Genomic DNA, 21261 nt, shown 5'->3' with positions numbered 1-21261 from the left:
TTATCATCAAGTTTCTCTATAGCGTGGAATACCAAGTTTAACGTAAAAGTTCAGAGAGAAGTCATATAACTTATTCCACTTATGTACTTGGACTAGAGAAAAACAAGAGTTAGTTTCTAATTTAGTTTCCAGTTAAATTTGGTGTTGCTGTCACATCTATCGTTATCTCTACTGCCGAAACCCATGAGAGTCAGACTTCAGTTTTATTTTTATACCCATACGACTTGTTACTGAGTGTGGCACTGTTGGACGCGCCCTCTGCATGCAAGTCTTTTACGCTGATTCTTAACAGTTTACATTCGCAAGTAACTTATAATAAACGTTTATGATAGTTTGTGCGTGTTGATGTCTACAGCACGAGAATACTCTGCTGGTGGGAAGTTAGTATTGGCTCGTGCAACAAGAGGATTTTCTGTGTTTGGGCACGTGAAATTAGTTTATAAAGCAAAAATAATTTTTGACATAAATAATTTATGATTGACTTAAACATTTTTGCACTAAATCTTATGATGTAAGTAAAGTAAATTACCATTAGAGTCAGCCAAGAAGAAGACATTCCCCTTTGGAATCTCACCCATTAATAAAAGAATTGTACCCAGTAAGTTAGGTAAGTCAGATAACGTGCACATTAATTTAATTTAGAAATATGAATTAGAACAAAATAAGTTATAGACCTTGTTGTTGATTTCCTTATTGGTATACTGATCTACAAGTAGAGAATAACATAATAAGCATTGGTTTCTAGAAAGTAACAGGAGCTAGTACTTATGCACAAGGTGGGCTCAAACTTTATGCTTGCTGCCTCAAAATTACCTGTTTTCATTCATAAGAAACTATCAACTGCTACTACAAGATTTACCTGATTTCACTATTCTCTTGTTGCGAGTTATTAGATAAAAATGATATTTAAAATAAATGGAACACAGGGACTTGATAGTAAAAAAAATAATAAATAAATGTTACCTGTTTTTAAATGTTTACACATAAGGATTCACAGTTTAATTTTATAATTTAAAAATATTTATAAGACCAAGTAAATAAGAGTAAAATATGATTGTTTGCTTCTTGTCGTTTTTCTTTATCCTTATGTGTATCAGAGCCTCAGAGACAACCCATACTCCCCATAATATTCTTTAAAACTTCACACAACTCTCAAAATAAAACTTGCTTTACGATGCTTGAAAAGTTCACTTTTTACCATTGAGCTTTTTCTCGTATAATGTGGACAATGGCATGAAAGCTGGAGTTGCTGTACTGATGTTAGAGTTTAATAATGAATTAAAAATCAAATAAGTAAAATGTGAAATACTATAATTATATACACATAGGATTTTTATTTAGGAATATCATTCAGTGTACGTAATAAGAACACAATTCCTATGTTTTGAGTCAAAACTTTCGGACAAAAACTACCTTTTTATATAGTGCAACCTTCAAAACTGCATTGAACTTTGCTAACAAATTTTTAACTGCAAAAATAATGTAAACTTTTCAATAATATTTTTTCATGTTACTCAGTTATTTACTTAGTTGTACAAGGTGTACATAACACAAAAAGATATATATGTTACCACCATAACCAAACGAATTTAAAAACCAAAACTATCTTCTGTGCAGATTTGTTTTTTCACTTCAAGTGAAAAAGGAAAAAACCTTATAAAGCCACTAGGGTGAGGTTTTGTGTATGCTATTTGCTCGCCATGATTGAGTAGTTTTTCTTACCATAAATTGTATATATCTTTGAATCCATACATCACATAGTTCGCTCGTTCCAACTATGCCACCATTCGAGTTTATACTAGTGAGCGTGCTATGTGTTTGTATCTACATTTAGTTGATAAAGCTTTATAATACAGAGTTCTAACACTGTTACTATGTGTTGTAGCTTCAATATATAATTATGTAATGCTGAAATAAAAAGTAAATAAATATACAACGTAATTATATTCTGTAGAAAGATTTTACATGACAAGAGCTTAATGATGTAAACATTATTATAGATATAACAAAATGCAATTATGTTAAAATTTTAAAACTAAATTTGCAATGTATTTACTTTCTTTTGTAAAAAAGGTGTTACGCGACATGAGTTTAATCACATATCTTTTTAAATATTATTGCAAGAACAACGCAATGCAATTATGTTGACATTATAAATAAATAGAATTGAAACATAATTATATTTTTCTATAGAAAAGTTACATGATGTTAGTTTAATGTTATAAATGTTATTGTAGGAATAACACAATTTAATTACATTTAATGTATGTGTCTAGTTATAGGATATATGTAGTACTGTTATATTTCATGCGCAATTTCCAAAACTCACGAGTAAACGATAAACATAATTAAAGCTTTCAGTAACATCTTCCAAAGCGGTATTTTTGTTTTTGTTCAGTAATGACAAACCTCCCCCCTCATTTTTTTTTTTTTTTTTCATTCATCAAGCGGTTATTATTTCCAAGATTCTTGACGCTCTGGTTGCTAAAGATAGAATTTGAGCTAACCCTACTCTTTTCCCGTCTAAGAGTTTGCTTTGGAGGACTGCCACCTATATCCTCACACATATCTATGTTTCATTTATAACTATGTTTTTATCGCACGTTTTTTGTCATTGTAATGAAGGCTGAAAAAATAATATTTTTGACTTTAAATTTCCAATGAAAATGAATATAAATATTTAAATAATACTTTTGGATTTTAGAAATTACATTATCTGGACGCTCAACATTGTATTTCAATAAATAAATTATATTTCTTTTGTACTTTTAGCAATCGTCTTTTTCGAAAAAAACAAACGTTATGGAAACAATTATTTCTCTTTTCAGCCAAAATCCACTAAGTGAACAACCAGTTGATTTTCCCTTTATGGAACTGAGTGAAGTTAAGTAGCTCAGTTGTCGTTAATCATAAAAAAAATTGTTTTATATAAAATTGATTCTCAATTGATTCGTTATTTTTCCAAATTGTAATTTTAAATTTTTATAGAGTGTGGAGGGTCCTACATCACAGAAAGAGGATAAAATTAGTTTGATTCATTACATTGCTTGTAGGAAAGTTTTTATTATTTTCCTTCTAAGGGCCGATCGTGATTTAACAGTTAACACTACGAACTACTGATCAGAGGGTTAAATATTAGCGTCCCGTTTCAGTTTTTAAAAATACTGTTTGGTACCATTCATACGTTATAATAATAACATTCACATTCATTGATCAACTAAAAGTTTGGTGGTAGGTACTGTTCACTAGTATCTATCAGTTTAGAATTAGTAAAGGTTAGTTCTTAAGTACCTTTGTACAACTATTCGAAAACAAACAAATAACGCTAGTCCCTGTTGTACATTAGCCAGTATTTATTGTCGCTTTACTTCAGCATAGTGGGTGCTTTGTTTAGAAAAGAGATAAAACAGCAACCACAACAAATATTTTTTCCTTGATAACACGCTAACAAAGGGCCTGTAGATTCATAGTTCCTTACATGCTATCCATTGGGTCTGGCTCGGATAAATTAAGAAAAAAAAAAACATTTGGGGTAATTATAAGTTCTCATTATGTAGTCTTATTTCCTTTTGAAGAGCTTGTGCTGAAAATGATCAGAAACAAATACGATTTATGATTCATACGTTTCATTTTTTCAGCATCTCTTAAATTTGGTTGTAACTTAGTTTAATTGCTTCAACTCACTGAATCGAGCTAGTCATTGCTACTTCAGAAATTAAAGAGGCCTGTTCTGTGATACATGCATATCACACCATAAGAGTAGCTGTTCTATTTATCTTCTTTCGTATTCACATAACACTTCAGGCTATAAAGACAAAACTTTGCAGAAATCTTGGTGTGGGTATTACTACATTGCTCAATAAAGAAACGGATACGGCATGTGTATGTTACGTATCTAACATTTGGTGAACACTTGTCACTACTAAGATACAGTAGTGAAAAATGGAATCATTAACTTCAACTACACTATGTAACACAATTTTTACTCTTTCTTGTTCCTGTGCAGAAAGTGTTATTTCCCAATTGCTTATGCCTAAAGTAAATGGAAAAGACCTATTTTTCTCTTCAAACTTTGCTTTTGTGACCTGGGAGCGTATAACGAAAACATAATGGGAGAATATTTGGGGGCTGATATGTGAAAGTGGTTTACATTACAGTCGCAAATCTCGAAAACTACTCATTTCTAAACATTTTTGTTCATTTTCGCATAACTTTAGTAGGAATACATGTAAATATTGATTCATATGTTGCTTTATTCAGACCTTATGTATGTGAAAATGTGCAAATTTGCCCGTTTTTACACAGAAAATGGGTTAATTTCTAAATTTCATTATCCAGGTCACAAAAGCAAAGTTTGAAGGGAATAATGGCCATTTTCTCTACTTTTACAACATAAACAATTAAGAAATAACACATACTATCCAGGAACAAGATTTGTGTTACATACTGTTATATTACTTCGTTTCTCTGAGCCTGCCCCTTAGTAGCACAGCAGTATGTCTGTGGCATACAACACTAAAAACCGGTTTTTGATACCCATGGTGAGCAGAGCACAGATAGCCCTTTACATGGCTTTGTGCTTTATTCGAAAACAACAATTATCTGAGCTCCTGAAAGGAGGTTCAAGTTATTCCAAAAATTTGGTTGACTCTCGAAGCACCTGACATCTACGAACTTAAAGGTCTCTCGCTTTAAGTACCATATCCAAACAAGTAGTTGGTGGCTGTGTCCTTCCACAGATTTTTTTTTTTTTTGAGGCACATAAACTTCCTATTTCGATTTATACATCTATTTAGATAAACTCTTGACATAAGTCCACTACTCTCTTCCACCAACTCTCCTTCCTTTAACATTTCCAGTTACGACCAGATTCTCACTTCCTTCTCTTTTCATAACGTGTCCTATAAACTCCAACTGTCTCTTTCTGATGTTAGTCAGAAGATTCCTCCTGTAACGCACACTTAATAAAATATATTCCTTTGAAGTGTGACCTTTCCAGCATACCTTCAAGATACGCCTTAAGAACCACAACTAAATTCCCGTATTTGGCGATATTGTACAAAATATTGTATACATGGGAACTGGTATAGCATAACAATTCAAAACTATAACTTCGTCTCTTTAGACATTTGATAAATTTTGACTTTTGTAATCAGGAAACTTTAGTTTCTAAAAAAAACTTCACTAATCGGGATAGTTTGATTTTCTAATGAGTAGCTTATATAAAAAGTTTCTCCTTCAAGAATTGCAGAGATAGTTTGATTTTCTAATGAGTAGCTTATATAAAAAGTTTCTCCTTCAAGAATTGCAGAGACCCTAGTTTATGGACTCTGGCCAAGTAAGATATTTTGAAACAAGCGGAATGTTACATTTATTTGTATACTATGTGTGGGTTTCAGCCAACGAATTACATACTCTGCTGTCTCACACGTGTTTTCGTTCCATGAAGTACATACACAACCCAAGTAACCGTATACCGCAACTGAAGACCTTGTGCATTCTTTTCAGAGCTTCGAAAGACGTTGTGTATAGTCTTGCACTCTTTCACCAAACTACTTGCCTTTAATTACACATTTTGATATGACATATATATTTCCCTGAAAGCAATTACGAAAAAAGAAAATCAGATTTATGCCAAACGTATTCTGTCTTTTATTTAAAAATGCCTCTCCGTTAGCTTGGAGCATATAACACTAAAATTCGGGGCTCTTTCCCTGCGTTGGTGCAACGTATAGTTTTTTGAGTAGCTGTGCTGAAACAATCAACAAAAATCACTGAGTTAAAAATAAAATGAAATTCATTATGAAAATTAAGGGTCACAAACAGATGTGAAACCGCTGACAAAAGTACATATCAAATGCTGACATTACATTTGTTACTGTAATTACAAGCTTGCCAACAACTCAATGTACTCATGGTGAACCGTTTTAAAATAAAATTTCTTAGATAAGAGAATACATTTAAACCATAAAGATCAACAGCTTAGTTTAGATTGTAAAAGAGACTATTCCCGTGTAATTCTTTAAATTAAAAATAAAAATTTAATTGGAAGAGACACAACAAGTTCAAGAAACGGTCTCCGTCCACTGGATATACACTGGTGTTGTATCTCGTGAACACTGGTGTTTTATCGTGAGGGCAATGGCAGCATTTTGTTTTCTAGAGACATGTCTCGCGTGCTTAACTACTCACTGTACTACCTTCGAACTGAAACGTGCTAAACTAGTCACTATGCTAGCTGTCAACTGAAATTTTACAATGTCAAGCATAGTGCACACGCTAAACTACTTAATTTGTTTGTTTCGAACTGAAATGTTACAGTTTAAGATACGGTGCACATGCTGCACCACTTATCGTGCTAGCTTCAAACTGCAATATGACACATGGTGTACCTGCTAATCCATTTACTTCAACTAAAATGTAACTGTTCTTGCTCGAGCGTTATCTCGTTAGCTTCGACATTTACACTTCGACAGTGTACGACATTTTGTGTGTTTTAAACTAGTTACTGTGCTAGATTCTTTTGAAATGTAACAGTTTGAGACGCGCTATGCTGCCATCGAACACAAATATTATTGCGAAACACGATGCATATGTTGCACCACTTATTATGGCAGTTTCGAACTGAAATGACAGTCAGTGTGATGCACTGTGCATGTTCTAAACCACTCATTGTATGACCTTCGAACTGAAATACTACGGTGTGACTGCTAAACCATTCAATGTGGTAGATCCGAAATGAAACGTTACAGAAAAAAATATTTGTTTTACGAAATAATCCTTTTGCAAAAGTAAAGTTATTTTTAGAAGGACATCATTATGTTAGCGTTAATGTAAAGAAGAAAAAGAAACGACTGAAATACTATTTTATGGATAAGCAGTTACAATTTTGCTGAGGTAATAACAAATACTATGATGTCTTGTTTCTCTGTACAGGTGAAATAAATATTAAAAAAATTAAAAGTCAGGAATGAGCATGATGTAGTAAAGCTTCTTCTGTACAACCTCACAAGGAGGCATATCCTGGTCATATCTACTTCTTTCATTTTATCTATTTTCTACGCAGATAGGCTAAACTTATTAAACTTAGTTACTCTTATCAAACAATGACTAGATGATTCTGTGAATCTTTTCATTGGAGGCAATATATGTAGTAAGAATTGTTTTTTATTACATTTTCACTCAAAACATACTCAAGGACTATCTGTACTCGGCGTTCCTAAGTTTGAAGTGGTAGAGTTGAAAGAAGGCAGCTATTCAACACTACCCAGTACTAACTCCAGCCACTCTTTACCAAAGAATAGTTATGCTGACCGTCACATAACAACACTCTCATGGCTGAAGGCATTAGCATATTCCGAATGGGTTTCGATCTTGCTGATTGCGAGGCAAACTTTCTGATACCAGATAATGTCAGATCTAATAGAATTTTAAAGTGTCTTAATATGTTAGTTACAAGCCAAATAGGCTATAATCTTTATCATACGAATTATTTGTTAAGCCTCACTTGGAATACTGCGTATAGTTTTGGAATCCTTATCTTGGTAATGGCTTAGAGGAGGGTTATTAGAATGATTCCGTGGATAAAAGGGTTATCTTTTAGAGTAGGTTGAAACTTCTTAACTTATTCTCTCTTAAGAAAAATAATGTAGAAGGAAATCTTATTGAAGTTTACAACATTATTTAGAAAATCGATAGCAGTGGCGTTGCTGAGCACCGACCCTCATTGTCCTCAGTATATCCTGCATAACTTTGTGTAATATATTATATTGCAATTATGTTTTAACCATTTTGAGTAGTAGCTCCGAATTGGTACGGTAGCTATTGACGCCTAAGTGTGCTACATTCTGAAGAACACAAGTTTAAAACAGCGTTATTTGTCTAATGCAGCGACTGGCCTACTGAATGTTGTCGTTGGTAAACATAGAAGCCAACACTCTATCTGAGTTAAAGAAGGAAAACGATGGTTTCAGAAAAAGTGTGGCAAGGTCTCTCTTGAAGAATCAAATAATCTCTTGTTGTGGTATATTACGTTATGTTAAACATTTTGAAATCCTCACAAATTAAGATAGTAGAAATAACAAATTAAAAAATGAATAAACTGAAGAGTCGTATTCTTACAGATTGTCAAAACAGTCTCGTCTTTTATCCTCTTTTATCCAAAGTCTTCTCACAACGTTGAATAATTTTTATCAATAAAAATCTTTAATTTCATCTTTACCTGTTTAGATCGGGAAAGTCTTAATAAATGTTCTTGTAAACAATTAATAATTATGAAGTTTTCATTTTTACCTGAAGAGGGCTGATCGCACAGTTACGAATATAGTATTTATGAAAATTCCTGTAGATTCTCAAATTGTTAATCTCAAGAATATACAACTCGAAGTATTACACACACATGACTATTTATAAAACATTTCTTGAATTATGATGTTATTCAAGTATTAACACTCCTACGAAAAGACGTTTCTAGTCCTGATTTCTCCAAGCCCGTTCCCCTGGCTGTGGTTTCGCTAGATAGTAGATAGGGACAGTGGTAATCTCGTTAATCCATTTATTAATGGATTTAAATGGCAATTTCATTTAAATACAAAATTATTAGCCTAATATTAATAACCTTTCAAGTTGCTCTGGGTCCTATTAGGCCCCACTTTTCGTAGGAGTGTTAAAGCATTTCATATTTCTATGAGAATAATCCATTTTCATTTCTCTGAGAGAGTGACGGTCAGTGCACTCGACTCGCACACTGAGGCCACGGGATCAAAATTAATCGGCGAACATGGTAACAGGTCTGATCTCATTATACTGTATAAACATTTTCAGTACCAATTTTGAAATAAAGTCAAATATGTATATATATATATATATAAGTCCATATAGATTATTAATTTTGGTTTCTCATTCTAAATACAAAACATATCGTAACCATGTTAATACGTAGTTTTTATAGTGGCTTTAACAGCATTCTTCTGTTAGTCAACTAACGAAAATATACTAAAACATGATAACATGAAGTCCACGTTAGTAAACAATTATAGAAGACACATGCATCCAGCATGTACTATCCAAGAACAGACTGTCTTTGAGAGTATAGCCATCCTATTTTCACACATGCCTTTATAGAAAAAGAAATGTGCTAGAGAAGTGTGTGTAAACAAATTTACTATCCTCGAACTTTGCTCAGATCGTATATCTACTGTATGTGCTGCTGTGTTATAGCTTTTCTTAAATCTATAAACGCAAGTTGTATTTATATTTCGTTTTGCATATAAATTACTTGAGAGCGGAAGTTGTTTCTGGTGATGTTATCAGAGTTAAGTGTTAAAAAGTTCAATGTGCTGGCTTAGACCGAACATAGATGTTGAGTAGGTTTTTCGCGCCAACTATTTATAAACTGTACTAACATAGCTTCAGGTTGATTGCCAGAGAAACAAGCAACTACGTCACAAAACCTAGACTTAGACGATATGTTTTCAAATTTCCAAAAGTTTTTATACACAGGAAGAAAGCTAACAAAAATAACATTGATAAGATTCCTGTTTATTGGCCCATCGAAACTTTCTTATGTGAGCATAAGACCTCAAAAATCGTATTTATCTTGAGATTTGGTTTGTTCTGAATTTCGCACAAAGCTACATGAGGGCTATCTGTTTGTTTGTTTTGTTTTGTTTTTGAATTTCGCACAAAGCTACTCGATGGCCATCTGTGCTAGCCGTCCCTAATTTAGCAATGGTAGATTAGGGGGAAGAAAGCAAGCCAACACCATTAAGCACTGACCCATGGGGTACTCATTTACCAACGAAAAGTGAAAGTTACCGTCGCATTATAACGCCTCCACGGTTGAAAGAGAAAGAAAATATTCGGTGAGGAGGCTTTTCATCAGCTTACCTGATTAAAAAATGTGCATGCGTACATGGATAAGATAAGTAATAATACCTTAGTGCACATCCTCATGATCCACTTGATGTAGATGCAAAATTTCAAGTTTCCAGGTTTTTACATTTTGGAACTATGGTAGTCACACTTCTTTTCCGTGTGGCTTTTCGGTAGCTCGCCTCATTAAAAAAAATGTTCATACGCGCACTTACTTGGATAAATAATAATACCCAGGTGCACACCCTCAGTATCCATTTAGTATGAGTACAAAATTTTTAAGTTTCTAGATTCTTTTCTCTTGAAGATATGGTGGTCACACACTCTTTTCAACGCACACAAACCTAAATAAGTAATAAATCTAAGGTGTACACCCTCAGGATTCGCTTAGTATGGTTTCTAGGTCTTATTGGAGTTATTCCCATTCCTGTCCCATTCCTATTGGAGTTATGGAGGTCACACACACACATACAGACACGACCTTTTATTATTATTGATTTATTTGTTCCATCACCCGAGGTCTTCTTCTCCGGAGGAAAAACATAGTTCTTTGTCATAATCTGTATCAGACAGAAGTAGACAAGTACAAATAAATAATTTCATTAGCCGTTTTGTTTTTCAAAGGTAATATTTTAAACACTTAATCATCCCTATGCTTAAAAGGGAAAGTTGTAATTTAAGGAGCAGTTGTGAGGATTGTATGGGCATACTATATAACCTTAATGAAATCCAATGTGATAATCATTAACAACATAATGAAATTTAATTTTATCGCAAACTGATTTAAATATTTCCCAGGAAAAGTCATATATAAAGTTTTTATTATTAGAATCCACGAGAGTTCTTAGAAGTGAAAATTCCTCGTGATATGCCAAAATGTATAGTTCTACTTTTCCCTAATCATTGTTTACTTCTAGAAACTCCTGATATAGACATTTCACTTCTTGGTGGTACAATCAATACTCTTCCTACCATATTTTAATTATTTATTTATTTATTGTATTATTTACTATGTAATGTACAGAGATATCTTGGACGTAGACTGTGAGGCTAGAAGAAACTGATCTGACGTTGTATCCCTCTTTCCCTGTGAAGTTAGTTCTCATTATAAACTCTTATTCAATGTTAAATATCCACCTATTATAAATTTTAAAGAAGCTTTTTACACCAATCTATCTTCTTTACTTATTGCCGTAGGCAATTTCTCATTCTTCATTGTAAAATTGTGTCAAAATTGTTGTAGCGCTAAAACTGGTATTGACCAACATACTGCAAGGTTTATTTTTTCAATAAACCCATAGACCTTTGGGTAGTTTTCCTCAAATAATGAACATCTTTGTTTCATTTGGACAGAGAGAATTATCCCAGCTGGAACTATAGGAAGAGGTTCATCTGAGAAAATTCTCTTAATCATTCTGCAAAACGAAGGAAACATTATGGCTAATTACAGGGTTAATGAAAAGCTAACCAGACATATTTTCTCTTTATTTTGCTAAATGACTGAGACAAGGTGTTGGTATTACTAATGGTAAAATTATTTGTTCTATTATTCCAGTCTTTTTTTCTATATAATGTTATTATCACAACATTTCACTTAACTTATCTGGCCTTCATAAGCTGTTATTTGAGAAATTTTGTATACTTTAGAAGTACAAAGTTTTTTTTAATTTATGAAATGTCTAGGATTCCACTTTCTGATCTCAAATACAGGCACTCTAATCACTTGGTCATCAGAAAACACTTTTAATATGTTTTGAATTAACACTTTTACTGATAAGGAGAGAACAATGTATCGACTTTCTAGGTCATCTTCAGGATAAGAAAGAGAGAGTTTGAATGTAACTGTTGATGGACACATGTCTTAGGAACGAGAGTATAAACGGGTACGGGATTGTAGATGGCGGTGTAGGTGGATGTTAGGTTATTAATTAGTATAAGTATATTGTTTGTTTGTTTTGAATTCTGCTCAAAGCTACTCGTGGACTATTTGCGTTAGCCGTCCCTAATTTAGCAGTGCAAGACGAGAGGGAAGGAAGCTAGTCATTACCACCCACCGCCAACTCTTAGGCTACTCTTTTACCAACGAATAGTAGGATTGAGAGAAACATCATAACGCCCCAACGGCCGAGAGAGCAAGCATGTTTGATGCAACGAGGAGTCAAGCCCGCGACCCTAAGATTACGAGTCGAACGCCTTAACCCACCTGGCCGTGCAGGGTCATTATAGGTGTAAAAATGTTCCTTTATATTGGACTAATTTTGGTTTTATTTGCCATATATAAGTAAGGCTTCCTTGATTTTGCATTTGTTTATATTTGTTTCCCTACTTAATATCTAGATGTTTTCTACGGTTATGTGTTTATTTGATTTGCAGTGCTGAAAAACGTGTGATTAAAAACGACATAATTTATAAAATATAATGCAACAACTGCCACGACTTCTATATTGGAGAAACAAGCAGCAAAATGGAAACTATATTCAAATAACACAAGAAAAATGCCTTCACATGTTTTTGAGCACTGCAAATCAAATAAGCACAACATAATCATAGAAGACACCTACATATTAAGAAGGAAAACAAATATAAACAAACGCAAAATCAATGAAATTCGACTTATAAGGCAACTAAAACCAATATTAAACCAATATAAAGGAACACATTTATACCTATACCAATTATTAACCTAACATCCACCCGCAACGCTCCCTACAATCCCGTACCCGTTTACTCTCGTTTCTAAGATATGTATCCGTCAACAGTCACATTCAAACTCTCTCTTTCTTAACCTGAAGATGACCTAGAAAGGTCGAAACGTTGTTCCTTCTTTATTAGTAAAAGTGTTAATGCCCGTACCAGTCGTTCTGAGATACCTCTATTTATATCTCTGGTAGTTTCTGTCGTCTCAGGTTTTCGTAATACTGAAAGCCAAATCAGGCTTGTGTTTACACTTGTTTCACTTGTCTATACTTGCTGCTTCCTTGACCTTTCTTATTTTAAAATGTGGTTCCGTGTCAATGATAGTGACTTCGTGTCATACTAGTTTGTGTTCTTCATCATACCACACATTTTCTGCTATGCCAGAATTGTTGGTATCCCCCTGGATGGCTGTCTTCCTGTGCTCTTCCAATCTCACATACAGAGGCCGACTTGTTCCTCTTTTTTTTGACCTACCACAACTACATGGAATTGTGTATATGTGTCTTATATAACCTGTAAAGTTCATTGATCGAAACTTGGTAAGAATTTTAGTACACAAAATAAAGACGTGAATAATTGTCCGAATAATTATACCATTAGTAACTATCTTATTTGCTTAATAACAGCTGTTAATTCCTTACAGTCTCACCTGTAATAACAATGTTTTTTACAAACATAACTGTTCTCTTTTCTGCCATCTTTTGTTTTCAGTGCAAAGCTACATCGTAGCTACACTATATAGTAAGAGGAATTGAACCTATATTCTACCATTGTAGCTCTGTAAACTTATCACTGGCAAATTTCAAAGTAAGATAATTAAACACTGTAAATCTGGTAACAGACAGCGCCAAGGCTAAATGTATAGGGTGAACTTCTTCACAATTTCTTGATGTCACAATCACGTTTCTCCAGCACCTGACCGGATTAAAACACAGTAGTGACACTTAAACTTTATATTCGCGTCTGTATTGCTGTTCCAGACTCTCTTTTGGTTTTAACACATGTATCGATTTAACTGAATTTGGAATAATGCATAATTTTAATTAGTCTGTAATAGGATAATTCTCAAATAATATTATTTCATTAAATTTTATCAGAGTTCACCAATTCACCATTTTAAATAAGTATATCATTAAAAACAATATTTCACACATATTTAATTGCTTCCGTCTTTAATTCAAACAGTTCGTAGATACCCATCCCCACTTTAGCGTATTCATTAAAATTCTAATTCATTAGTTCTATTACAACACATCAGAGTTGTAACGTGGGTGATTCATGATTAAGTAAGACAAGGAGATTTGGTCTCAAAGCGAAGTCGACGAATCAGGGCAACGTCTATGTATTTTTCTCATGTAATGTGGTGCTATTTCTGATCTTCAGACAAATAATATACTTATCTATCTAAAAATTTTATGTAAATCATTATCTGTGATAGACTTAATAATATTATGTTTGATAATATTAAATGTTGATTGTCTGAATATATGTTGTACATTTCCCACTAAGTGTGTCTATGTGGCCCACAATTGTAATAGGCCTAAATATTTTTGTAGTTTCATGAATAATATGTTTGTTTCTTCATAATACTTATTCATTCATTCACCACTCGATTCCATCTAGGAACATAGGGCCGCAATCGCTTGCGGATTCTTCAACAAGTATTTAAGTGAGTAGGTTGTTAGCCCACTGCACCGAGCCGTCCCTAATTTAGTAGTGTAAGACTAGAGGGAAGGCAGCTAGTCATCACCACCCACCGCCAACTCTTGGGCTACTCTTTTACCAACGAATAGTGGAATTGACTGTCACATTATGACGCCCCCACGGCTGGGAGGGCGAGCATGTTTGGCGCGACGCGGGGTCGAACCCGCGACCCTCGGATTATGAGTCGCACGCCTTAACGCGCTTGGCCATGCCGGGCCCATAATACTTATCCTATACAATATATATATATAAAACTTTAACTCTTTCATAATATAGAAAATGAGTATATCTTTAATTATTTTCAGGTATATTCTTAAGATTTTAGTACACTTTCCTTGTACTTAGTTTTTTAAACCAACATAATGTATCCAGTTCTGAACAATGCCAAACACTGCTCGTGGACAATGAATCATTGTGTAACTTTATCTGCCTCTATGCTGTCTCTCTGCGTGTTTTATAGTGTATTATAAATTGTTGATTTCGTTTTAATAAAGTTTGATGTGCAGGACATGAGCAAAACTAAAAATACGAGACACGTTGGTCTTCAATTTTAAATTAAATAACGAGACAGAACTCTTTATGTAGATGGTGTAACATTCTTTTTAGTCCTAGCAGACTTGGACTTGAATATGAATCCAAGATATATTAGTTCTTGGTCATAATTTCTTTAATCTTGAACTATCCATCTTTGTATACAAATTCTAAATCCTACTCACATATCTATTTTAATTTTATCTGAGAAATTTAAAGCGTAAGTTACCATTTTTTGTGTTGTTAGTTAGGATTTGTTTTATGGAGTTTAAGTGTGTTTTTCCGATTTTCATTTGTACTATTGGTATTACTGAGTATATTTTTGTGAAGATGAAAAAATATTTTCTAATATTATAAAGGTCTTATGAATGACAAAGGAAACAAAAGTTGAAGTGTTACCGAGACAGAATACAACATGGTCGACGATTAGTATTTTCCTTAATGAAATTATTCTGCACGCATATGCAAAGGGAGGATTCCTGGATTCTCGATCTTGTTATCAGACGACAAAGTAGGCCCTCAGCCAGGAATCTTCCAGAATTTTAAGCAAGTTAGCCCTCATATACTTTCAGCTCTCTAGAGAATTTGGTCATTAGACTTGGCTGCCATATTGCTGGTCAACTGAACATTCTTAGATTAACTTGGCAGACTGTTTTGAACTCCGATGTGCTGAGTGAAAAACATCTAATGTAAAGCATGGTGGCTACTTGTACAACCAAGAACCTACAGGCTATCAGGGTAAGTTACAGAAGCGTCCAACTCCGTTGACGTACTGTTTGTACCAGCGGGGACGCAGTATGACGTAAAAATTATGGTAATGCAAATGAATTACTTTAATATATGGTGAGAACTTTTTCATTTGCTAAACGCTTAGGCCTAGAACATTGTGCCGCTATAAAAGTCATTGCAACCATAATAATAATAAGCCGTGCAGATAGTTATTACTTCAGTCATGGATGATCAGCGAATCACGCATCAAAGTTTTTTGGAATGAATAACTCAAGAACTCATTTGTCTAAAACATTACTTACTGTGTAGCAAGGTGAGGCTTACCTTCACAGACCAGATATATGGTTGCAAGCGCAGTTATGTAGTTCACTGCTGTTATAATCACATAAATGTGGTAAATGATCTTTGAAGGAACCAGTATACTTTGAACATTGCAAAATGTGAAGACAATATGTCATCATGGAATATCGTACAGTGTTGCCAATGAGCAAATATTTTTTTATTCGACAGCTTTTCATCAAGAAAACGGGAACTGGCGTAAGCAGTGTAAAATTGTGTTTTCCTGAGTGAAAGCCAAACACAACACCCAACTTAGATTCTTGTTTGTCGAGAATAACCCTAGTTGCAACTAGTCCATCTCCAAGAGACTGATAACAATAATTTGATGGAACAGGTTATAATTTACTCAAGTCAATGTAGAATTAATAAAGTGATACGAACAATATTGTAGGGTTGCTTTGGCTGCTAATTCTTGGATTTCTAATGCATCAGTGGCTGAAATGACTTTGTAATTCTTATTTTCTGAACACACAAACAGAAACTATGTAGTGAATGTTAGCATATATTTCCTGAAAACTGAGACTTCTTGTGTGTAGGTGCAGCAACTTGTCTCATTTTGCAACGAAAACATTTTTTTCTAGTTTGGAAAATTTATGTTGGTTTCTAAGATGTGCAGAAAGGGATTTATATTCTTAACCGTGGTGTGATCATAAAACATCATTCAGGTGTTACGTGTACACCTGTATATTAAACTTAAATTATTGTGAGAAGATAAAAATATTTTAATAATTTTTAACTCCAAGATTTTTTAGAACTGATATTTGTTGTTTTGCAACATTTATTTAGTGTAATTCATAAATAAGAATGAAACTTGTCAAGTTTTCATTTATGTGCTGCTGCAAAGAACCATACTTGTAAACTTGTTATTTTTTAGAGGTATTCTGCTCATCTCAAAGTAAAGATTTATGTTTTATAAGAACTTAACAATTTTTCAGAATATAATCTTCAATTTACTGTTTTTTATGTCATTTTATTCTTTCTTTGAAAATTTTATTATTACAGCTCTTTATTCCTGGTCATTTGTGATGTCAGAAATATTGCTTGAATATTTACAGTTTTGAAAATAGCAACAAACAAGGTTTAAATACCATTGTATAAAGCAGATTATAAACACAACAAACAAGGTTTAAATACCATTGTATAAAGCAGATTATAAACTACTCAAGACAAATAGAGAAACTAAACATGTATGAGCAGTACTGTATGGAAAGTGATTACATGAAGCTTCTGAGTGGAATAACGATGCAATCTAATGGGAAGTTTAGAATACTCAGGAGCAAACCACAAATCTTAGAGTATTTGTAGTTCCATGAGATTTTTTTTTATTTTTGATAATGTTTTCAGTGTTAATTTATGTCTGTTTGAAAGATAAGGAAATTTTTCATTCATGCTGAGTCATCTTATAAACTTTGCTAGGTTTAGCAAGTATGGTGCTTTACAGCAAAATATTTCATAATTCAAATTGTTATTTATTAAATATTATTGCTAAGTTTAACATACACAAACAGCGCATACATAACATACATTAAAACTTATTATTTCTTGAAATGAAACTGTCTATTAGATATTACTTTATCTTCACTAACAATATTATTAGCAGAAATACTGTTACCTATCCTGGAAAAGATGTGGTAACGCCATTTTGAAATATTAGGCTATAGGTAACTGGTAAATTTTTATCAGCTTGTCAATATTTATAGCCAGAAGTGGTTAGTACTGCAGTCAGTAAAGTATCCATCTCTGTCATATTATACTTGAAGCATCATTAGATGTAACTGATCAAAAATCATGTTGAGGTAAGTTTCAGCATTAATTAGGTACAGTCATGTGAAAGGGTTAGGACACCCTATGAAAGCCTGTTTATTTTTGTAACATGTTTGGCTGTATAGATATTTAATCTCAATTTCAACAATACTGATAGATTATAGGAATATAACTAAAACTGAAGAAAAGACTTTTCAAGATCTTCTGTAAATGTAATTCTTCAAAAATGCTTATTCTAACTGAGTAAAAGTTAGAACACCCTACCCCCTAATAGCTAGTGTTACCCCCTTTGGCTAAAATAACTGCAGTGAGATGCTTCTTGTAGCCATCTACCAGTCTCTGACATCATTCTGAAGAAAGTTTGCCGCATTCCTCAATGCAGAATTCTTTCAGCTGTGAGATGTTTGAGGGGTTTCTTACATGTACAGCCCATTTCAAGTCACCCCACAGCATCTCAATGGGATTAAGATTTGGGCTTTGATTCAGCCATTTCAGGACTCTCCATTTCTAAGTTTTCAGCCAGTGCTTCAGCTTTAATTTTCTTACAGATGGACTCGCATGTTCCTCAAACACCCTCTGATACACAGTAGATACATTTCATGTCATGTAGCAAGGTGAAGCACCTTTAAAACATATTGAGGAATGCAGTATGTACACCTTTTGGCACTTGTACCAACAGTTATATTGGCATGTCTATTAGGTTTGTTTACAAAACCAAGGCATGCTTTCTATCCAGTGCAGCAGATAGTGGTTCTAAGAACTCTGAGACAAGGTATTTTTCAAATTTTACACAATGAAAAGGCTTGGGTAATTAAAGTGTAATATGCACTTGTGCTAATGTGTGTCAATGGTTTTACTGGCGAATTCAAGTTGAGTTATTAGCAATGGCGAAGCTAGAGGGGGGCAAGGGGGTACATCTGTCCCCAAGCGCAGCATCGGGGGTGGGAGGCGCCAAATTAATGTTACATAATTAGGAATTATGGCTTACATTTTGTCACGAGGGGCGCGAAAACTGACTTTGTCCCCGGGCACTGAAAACCCTAGCTACGTCTCTGGTTATTAGATGCTGGTATCAACACTGTATAGTGTATGATGCCCAACGAAAAACTGCCCCAGACGACAGGTTAAACTAGAGTAAATAATTATTGGCTCTCCTTCACAAAGAATATTCGTCAGTCACTCCTACATACTGAATAATGTACTTTGTATGTGTTTATCATTGTCACTTCTCAAAATCAGTTGAACTTTAGCCATTACCCAGTACTTTAGCACAGTCTGTAGCTGACTTATTGACATAACAATAGGTGACCAGACGAAATTTACACTGCTTAGGAACTAATTCCACCCGCCAGTTGTTCTTCGAGTTATACAAGGCATAGGTTCTAATGAATAAATGGTTTGATGAAATGAGTGATACAAATTAGAAATTGAATGTTTTCAGAGTACGCTAGTTTTGGTCGAACTGACTGGAAAAAACAGTTTCAATGTAGCATGATGGTATACCATGCAATAGAACAGAGATTGACTGGTTTTGTGTCGGGTTTGAAGTTCGCGCAAAGCTACACCAGGGATATCTGTACTTGTCGTCCCTAATTTAGCAGTGGAAGACTAGAGGGAAGGTAGCTAGTCATTACCACCCACAGCCAATTCTTGGGCTACTATTTGACCAATGAATAGTGGGATTGGCCGTAACTTATAACGCCCCCATACGTTGTAAATTATGATACTGTAAGGTATGTATGTATATAGTAGCAATTAGCATTTGTGCTGCTGTTGATTAAAACCGTATACAGGATCGCCGATAAGGAGGGTAATGGGGGGATTATCCCGTGGTCGGAGTCATTAGAGGACTCGTACAAAAGCTCGCCAAATTGACTTTTCAGGGTGCATTAAAACCTTTAACATTAACAAGACTTGGAAATTTGTATTTTAAAGTTAGCTAATATTATGGGGGTCCATGTGTACATGCTTGCTCCTTGGTCTGGAATAATTCTCGGCGGCCCTGGCCTTCGTTCTCTCGTACATGATAGTACTCTCTTATTACATTTATTTATCTCACTGCTACCTACTCCTTATTGTTTCCATTGAGGAACTGTACACATGAAATGTCGTATATGCAAGTATATATTTGTCAGTGATTGATGGTATTTATGGTATGTGAGGAACAAAAGAAGTTGGATGTCTTTACAGTTAATTTGTGCACATTCAGAACAATCTATATATATTGTATTGTTTCCTAAGTGTCTAAATACACAATTCATGTAAAATACTTGTCCACTACTTCTGCTTTTTATTGTCAAAAAGGAGCTTGATGTAACAAATGAAAGTCTATATCAGATGTGGACACATGAAATTATAAGGTTCATTATTCATAACTTTTTATCAAAACATGATTCAGTAAGTTCAGCTTCAGGAATTCACCCTGTTTGTAAGTGTTTATAGGTGAAACGAATCTTAGTTTGTTCCAAACCTTTCGACTGAAGAAACCGTGTGCTGTCACAATCAATGTAATAATACCTTCAATCTTCATTCTCATAACTTCAAATTTCCTTTATTGCGCTGCTTCATTCAGGGTCAGAACATTAATTTTCTTCTGATGAGATGCTTCAAAGGTTTAGTAAGCACATTTTAGATCCATGGTGGTATCTCAGATTCACATCTGAATCGAGTCGAGGTGTTTTCCAGCTCATGTTTGTAATATCTCTGTAGGTTATGTCACATGTGCCTTCGTGTTGTGGCTTAGGGACCCAGTAAAGATTATACAACTCTATCTATAACGCCCTGAAGCATAGCCGTGTCTGAACAATCGTTCGTCAACAGCAGGTTGTTCCCACACAAATATCTTAGTTCTTTCTAGCTTGGACTAAAATACATGCCATGACAACGTTTCTTCCTCACCTTTGTTGTTTCCTTGATATTTCTGAATAATTAATCATGGGTAATTACTATAACTGAACAATAATTCAGAATCGAATGATATGAAAATGTTAAGCGATTTGAAGAGACAGTAACCACATGTGTGACTTAAAACACAAGTCAAGATTTAGTACTTAACATAGAATAATAAACGTGAAAAACACTGTAAGCACTAATATTTTCAACAGTTGGGTAGAGTTCTTTTAGTAATTTACAAACTTTGTGCTTTTAATAATTATGTGTAAAATACTTAGGAATCATCATAAGTAAGTGATGTGAAGTTGTAAATAGGTGATTCAAAATTTTAGAAGGGAACCATAAGTTGTTAAATTTACTATTTGCATTTAAAACAGTGGGTTGGTTAAATAGATACTAAATGTGTTGGAAGTTGAAGACGTAACGAGTACAATGTTTTGTTACGTGGGACCCAGACTCTTATACAGAAATAACTCTAACGAAATTACGGGATTCTGGAAATCACTCTTCAGCGTGGGTTGAAGGTAATAACGACACAGAAAACACAGTTTAAAGAAGGAAACACTATTTCTTTTTATCCTAAATTGTTTTATCACTAATAAAATTTACAATTAATGATTTTATAGGCTTAAAAATGTATAATTTATATCAGGTGTTTTTTTTCTCCCGTGATTACTGATAATTCAATATTTGATACCTGATAAATTTCCAATTGTGTGTAACGTTCTCGTA

At 33.9% G+C, this 21261-nt stretch overlaps 1 protein-coding gene across 4 annotated transcripts in view; it reads left to right on the top strand.

Annotated features, from left to right (window-relative positions):
* The first annotated feature begins 200 nt into the window (after positions 1 to 200).
* The window catches only part of LOC143247445 (uncharacterized), a 50076-nt gene continuing 29015 nt past the window's right edge, over positions 201 to 21261 (top strand). For 3 of the 4 annotated variants that reach the window (XM_076495555.1, XM_076495556.1, XM_076495554.1), the window contains exon 1: positions 208 to 607. The gene's annotated coding sequence lies outside the window, so the exon portion shown is untranslated. Of the gene's footprint in view, positions 608 to 21261 lie in introns of all 4 variants that reach the window. The other variant, XM_076495553.1, reaches the window with a different exon arrangement.

The sequence above is a fragment of the Tachypleus tridentatus genome, chromosome 3, assembly GCF_004210375.1.
Source record: "Tachypleus tridentatus isolate NWPU-2018 chromosome 3, ASM421037v1, whole genome shotgun sequence".
In the NCBI taxonomy this organism is placed as follows: Eukaryota; Metazoa; Arthropoda; class Merostomata; order Xiphosura; family Limulidae; genus Tachypleus; species Tachypleus tridentatus.
The sequence above is the reverse complement of the archived record's forward strand: the minus strand, read 5'-3'. Positions and strand labels throughout refer to the sequence as shown.